Source organism: Filicampus tigris, chromosome 13 (genome assembly GCF_054856515.1).
Source record: "Filicampus tigris isolate MCC_2025a chromosome 13, RoL_Ftig_1.0, whole genome shotgun sequence".
Classification (NCBI taxonomy): domain Eukaryota; kingdom Metazoa; phylum Chordata; class Actinopteri; order Syngnathiformes; family Syngnathidae; genus Filicampus; species Filicampus tigris.
In genome coordinates, this window is record NC_141229.1 from 21,979,862 (window position 1) to 21,986,751 (window position 6,890).

The 6,890-nt window shown below is 41.2% G+C and overlaps 1 long non-coding RNA gene across 1 annotated transcript in view; it reads right to left on the minus strand.

The window, feature by feature from the left end:
• Positions 1 to 6,365, minus strand: part of LOC147137953 (uncharacterized) — a 27,956-nt gene extending 21,591 nt beyond the window's left edge. Inside the window, exon 1 of the long non-coding RNA XR_015089332.1 lies at positions 6,251 to 6,365. This is a non-coding gene — a long non-coding RNA (uncharacterized LOC147137953). The remainder of the gene's footprint in view (positions 1 to 6,250) is intronic.
• Positions 6,366 to 6,890: the final 525 nt, after the last annotated feature.

A 6,890-nucleotide genomic window follows, 5' to 3' on the forward strand; every position in this document is an offset into this window, starting at 1 on the left:
GAGACGCGTTAAGGAGAAAGGGATTTGTATGTTGAAATAAATTATATTTGTATTTTGAAATAAATTATATGCCAACAAAAGTGTCTTTTAATCACGTACAGCGGTTGAACATACAAAAGCTTCTAAAACAAATTATAGTACATGCCGACAAATATGGTGGGATCATAAATTCTGCAACAAAAAGAATACAGAGAAAAGTCTGATTTTGAGTGAACGCATAAACACAATTTTGTTACAGAACAAATGAAATTAACAAATCCCCATTGAATCAAAATTAATGGGCTAAAAATGCCCACAGGTCAAATCTGCACTTTACTGTGTATTGTCAACCCTGACAAAAAAACCAACATTTGTTACTTGCGCACACACGTACTTTTGTGCGTGTTCACACCCTGCAGTGAGATAACTAACTCCCAACTCTCTCTCAATCTAAATTTCCATTCAATTTGGAGAGATGGGCTTTCCATCCCAGGGACAGAACGGTCCATCCGTCCATACCAGACAAAGGAGACTTTTTTTTTTTAAAAAAGGGCGGACTAAGCAAGGACGGAAGTAGGTTTTTGTCCGTCCCTGTAATCGCCCCTCACCGGGTCAAGTACCCATTGACGTGTGGCGTTACGTTTCTTAAAAAGAAAGACCACTGTTCTCTTCTGCGACACCATGGAGCCACCATTACTTCAGCCTGCACCACACTGTAGAGTGCTCTTTTTCATGTGCGTTCGCAGCAATAATGTTCTCACAGGCATAGTGTTCCCTCTAGTGGTTCAACACATGTAACACCATGGATTACGCCATTGGACGCCCATTTCACTGATGAGGAAAAAGGTGGATAGCTATTTTGTTTGAACTAACTGTTAACATTGAGTACAAACCTTATTCCTTTGCATGCGAAGTATGTCCTTGTCCTTCTCCAAACTTGACAGTTCGTGCTCATGCCAGCTCCGCTGTACACTTAAAGGGAAGTCAACCGAAACATATTTTTTTCAAGAATATGTTCTATGAAAACCCACTAGTTGAAACAAGGCAATATGATTAATATAAAATATGAGTTAAGCAGCAAAATCCACCCGTTTTTAGCCATCTCGCTGTTGACTGAAAATCACAGTTGTCCAGGGCTCTTTTAACAACCAATCACAGCTCACCTGTTTTCTGAAGCCGAGGCAGCAATATTAATCAGAATGCCGTGTTTAGATTAGTGGGGATGAATAGTCCATAATTTTGTTAAAGGGAAGTCAACCCAAACATATTTTTTCAAGAATATATTCTATGCAAGCCCACTCGTTTGAAACAAGGCATTCTGATAAATATTGCGTTTGTGGAATAAGGCTGACCTGTTTTCTGAAGCTCAGCCGTGATTGGTCGTTACTTGAGCAGTTGTGATGTCATTTTCAGTTGACAGAAGTGACAAAATGGCAGCCCCCTGACATGGTTAAAAATTGGTGCAATCTGCTGCTTATCTCATATTCCACAAACACAATATTAATCAGAATGCCTTGTTTCAACTAGCGGGCCTGCATAAAACATTCTTGAAAAAAATAAGTTTGGGTTGATTTTCCCTCTTTAAAGCTATGACTCGCAAGTGGAAGTCTTTTGTTCTCCTCGTAAAATAACATTGCGTTATTTTGCAATTATATTTATTTCCAAATAACCCAATAAAAACTGCAAACATCTTGCATTACAACGCAAAAGTTAATGCAATAAAACACAATAGTATTGCATTATAATGCAATCTTAAATATTCTCGTGATGTCCCCAGGCGATATGCTATCTTGGGTGACACTTAAACAGTTGTAAACAATTCAATCCACTCATGATACTCTCGGCCGGTGAGTGGATGTGCATAGGAAATTAGGCAGCTAATGAGCTTTAAATAAAGTCATGCGCGGACGTTTTGGGATGGTTTTTTTTTTTGGTTCTTTTTTGGGCGGCGGAGGGGACGGACTCATGAAATGTAAGGACGGTAGCTCTTTAAAAGTACGAGGGCGGACAGGGCTGGAGGATGATTCTTTTTATGAATAAGGACGGAGGGATAATGACAGAAGGGTGCCCATGTCGCGGATGGAGGACGGATCGGCACAATAGGGTAAAGTGACGATCTCTGTCAATTTCCATACACTACTTAGGATATTCTTTGACTTTAATTGTGTGACAGCTCTTCATAAGCAATTATGTTTGTTCCTACACTGACACGTCGTGAGTGAATGCTGAAACTGCTGTCTCAGCATTTACCTACTCATAGCGCCCGGGGCTAACCCTCAACTACAGGCCCCCGCATCCCGACTCTAAAGCCCCTATCCCAAGCATTTCCAACTGTTGGTGAAGGTATAAAAATCACGTTAGAGTTCGTTCCAGGTCGTAAATGTTTGCCAAACTGTTGTCAGACATTCATCGGACGTTCACCTATACTTTTCTTGTTGCAAAGGGAATTTTGAACATGTTCAAAATTTCCTTGCGACAAGAAAAATCCATAAAACTGTTGGCGAACGTTTTGCGAACATTTGCAACATTGAACAAACCCTGGCGAAAACTCTGATGTGAACGCAACATTTGCTGCCATCGAAAACACTGTAATTGTTCGCTGCTCAGTGCAGGGAAAAAGGACTTTTCTGAGATACTCAAGTCATTTTTTAACATTGACAAACAGATCAGCATGCACATTTATGCATTTAATACATTTCATACAAAGAGAATAGCACAAAAATGAAAAGACTCACACCCTATAGTTTTTATAAACCAATAGTGCATTCCCCAATCACTTCGATGAATTAAAAAATTATATATTTTAATAGTACTATACTGATATAACAAACAACTGCGGACACAAACAACACAATGCCCTGCTCCAAATACAAACAAGGCCATTTTGGCAGGGTCGAAAACTTGCCATTATCTTAACGTAAACGCCAAACTTTGACAACGGTAGAAAAGGAAGCAAAAGAAGGGGCGAGCATTCTACAGGATTCCAAAAGAAGACAAGCGGACGGCTCCCCCAACACGGGGGTCGCGCTTACTCTCCAGCGCCAGGGTTGCGCAGGCGAGCTCCCCATCCATCCACGGGCATAACAGCGGCCGCCACCACAGCCGCCCGTCCGCTGGCCAGCCCAAGCTCCGAGGGAATCTGCATGGTTGATCCTGTTAGTATGCCTGTCTAAAAGCTTCGAGCCCTGCAATTCAGTCCACACGGCCCGTAAACCCAGACAAGACAACTTCGCAAAGACTCACCAGTGCATCTGCCGTTGTTGAAAAAGCACTCCTGGTGCATCTGTGATATTCCAACCTGTCCACTCATTATGTCCTTTTTATCAAAGTGAGATGCGTCTTCACTTGACAGAATATTTACTGATTAGGTGCCACCAGGTACCGTCCTGTCATCTTGGCTGCTTAAACAAATCCGCGCGGGGATCAGTCACGTGACGTCCGGAGCTCTGTCACGGGAACTTCCTCTACATGGTAATTGGCTGAAAATTGTCATAGTATATCGTACACATGTGTGATTGGTCCGCGGATGCCATGATGACATGATTGGCAGACAAATAAACAAATCACAGAATAATGTGGAAGTTAATGCCTTCTGATAGGCCCCCTAGAGCGGACTTCGTGTACTGCAGCAGTAAGTGACCCTCTCGACGGCCACGACGTTGCACAGAATCGCCTGTGGCTTGGTCAGTTCATGGTAAGAATGTAAAGTGATTGACAGAAAAGTCTTTTTTTTTTTTAATTCTGATAGGCCCTCGACTTCCGTAGGCCCCTGGGCTATCAATCTATTAATTGATAGCACAGCTGGCTTTAACGTATTTCCCAAAAAGTTGAAGTGAGCAGGTATGACTTACCTTAATAGGCATTTATAGCCCTTTTATTTGATTTTTATCTGAACTGCTTATCCTCAAAAGGGTCACAGGCAGGTTGGAGCCTATCCCAGCTGTCTTTGGACAGTCGGCGGGGTACATCCTGAACTGGTTGCCAGCCAATTGCAGGGCACACATAGACAAACAACCATTCACACTCACAGTCACACAATGAACAATTCAGAGTGTTCAATTATGTATGTATGTTTTGGTAAAGTGGGAGGAAACCGGAGTACCCGGAGAAAACCCACGCAGGCACGGGGAGACCATGCAAACTCCACACAGGAAGGCCGAAGCCCGGATTCGAACCCTTGACCTCTGCACTGTGAGGCCAATGTGCTAACCAGCCGTCGACCGTGCCAACCGGGGGGAAGTGGTATTTAACCACCACTAAATTGAATCCCAACATCCCAAATTGTTTCCCTTTTTTTTTTTTTTTTTTTTTTACTGTGTCATTTTGAAACAAGCAAGAATGTATAACCATACAGTACTTGGTTGAAATGTAATATTTTAACAAACGTGTATGAAGAGGTGCTGACGTATCAAAATGAGTTGTCTTCCCCTAGGGTTACAATTACTGTTATGGTTTTAGAAGTCTAATCCATTCCTTTTGTTTTGTTTTTTTGCTATGGCTCAACATTTAGACAGCCTTTATCAGGTTTGATGGTTACAAACAGACTTGTGCTTTTTCACAAATGTGAGAATGCAATTGCATTCAAATACACAAAAAATGATATTTAAGTTGACCTGCCGTGAGCTCAGCAGCTGTAAAACTGATCCTTGAATTGCCCCTGCTAATCACAAATGAAAGTTGCACATGTAAACAAATGACATTAATGTGTGTATGTTGGCATGTGCTATACAGGAGGAAGGCTGTTGGTCCAGAGCGGATGCTCAGCCCGCTACTCTGCATTTCTCTTATAGCCAGGAACTAATCAGTCTGTCAGCATCACCCATAGTAGCCAGGAAAACACACACACAGCTGGTCAGCTCAAGCTGGCAGGGGATGGTGTACGTGACACAAGCCTTGTTTAAAAACAGCCATGTTCTTGTACCGCATACAGTATGGCACAGTACAGGCAGAGGGCAGGCTGTTGACAACCATCCTTAACTACTGTTACCACCACTGACCGCACAACATGTTGCTCACTGTTATTACAGTATGCAATGTCCTTGGTCAGTAGCATGGTAATTTGGCTGTCTGACTAATAACTTGGGATAACCAGCACAATAAGGTGTAATCCCCCCCAATAAAAAAAAACAACAACAAAAAAAAACACAAAACAAAACAAACACGGACTTAATAGCAGAAATCTCTATAAAAACTTTGCTAAAATTAAAAAACACTTAAGTACAATAAATCCCAAATAATAGCAATGTCAGAAACTTGTCTTGAAAATAAGAGGCGTGGAAATGGAAGGTTATGAATTCTTCACAATGAATAGGATGAACAGGAAAGTAGGTGGGGTCGCAATTTATGTGGACAAAACTCGACTGAAGATGGAGGGGTTGACATGGACAAGATAATGGAATGTTTAACAGTTGATTGAAGTTCTAAAATGTGTCTACAAAACTCCAGGATGTTGTCTTGGTATTTTCAAAACTAGCTTATATGCTTAGTCAAGTGATAAAAAATAGTGAAGATTTTTGTGGGGATTTTAATTTTAATTTGTTAAACCCATATTGGCACCAAACAACTGGCTTTATTAAACTGCATAGTAAATTGTCTTTTTACTGTAATCATGACACCTAATAGAATAACAATAGTTATTTTTTGATCAAGAAAATGAAAAGAGTTGTCATTTTCTATTTTATCCATTCATTTTGGAGAAATTAGGGAATAAGTGACGACTTGAAAACTGCCTACTTTTAATGAGGAAAATAGCCGCGCCTCCTATCATTCTATCCTTGTTCGGACGGAGTCACTAAACGGACAGATTACAAATCCTCTATTGGAAATCATTATACTTTCATTGCTTATAACGTCCAAAAATGGTGATCAATTGGCACCAAAATTTATGTGGACATCCCTACTAATTACCACTTCAACATATCAAAAGGATTAACCTCTCTGTGGCTGATTTATATGAGAATGTGGAAATTTGGAAGTGAGCAGAGCTACATAAATTTATGCTGGGACGAGCGCACACTGCTTCTTTGCTAAAAAACAAAACAAACAAAAAAACACTGCTTCTTTGCTGATCACAGTTAGGACGGGCGAGGCATTTAACACAAGTCAGGATATTTAGAGACTGAAGTGAGAATGAGTAGACGTGCACATTTATTTGGATGAGGAACGGCCCCAGTTTTTCGACCAACAACACGCCGTCCAAGTTGGAATGTAACAGCCGAAATAGTGAACTTTTTGTTCGCTAAACATTGACGCTTGTTCGATGAGGTCTTACCTCACTCTCACGCCGCTTCACTCACGCCGAAGCTGGCGGCTGCAAGCGGTGTCGGACAATGCATGCAACTGCTTGGGAGGCATTCCCGCGACATGAAGACGCAGGCTGGGCGGACAGTAAGGAGCTAATGTTGTTGTGCTAACATGCAAACCTATTATATAAGTGCCAATGTTAAGCTCATCCAAGTGTCACTTTAATGTGTGTTTCATGGAATAGAAGATACGATGACTACTGGTAGCTCAGTATTGGAGCGTAACAGCCGAAATGGTGAACTTTTTGTTCACTGAACATTGACGCTTGTTCGATGAGGTCTTACCTCACTCTCACGCCACTTCACTCACGCCGAAGCTGGCGGCTGCAAGCAGTGTCGGACAACGCACGCGACTTGGGAGGACAGTAAGGGGCTAATGTTCAGAGGTAGGTAAAGTGGACAAAAATTGTACTCAAGTAAAAGTAATGTTACTTCAGAATAATGTGACTCAAGTAGAGGTAAAAAGTAGTCATCCAAATAATTACTTGAGTAAAAGTAAAAAAGTACTTGGTGAAAAAACTACTCAAGTACTGAGTAACTGTAGCAACGTCTCATTTATTTATTTATTTTTTAAAAGAAAACATTCAATCAGACGAAAATACAAAATAA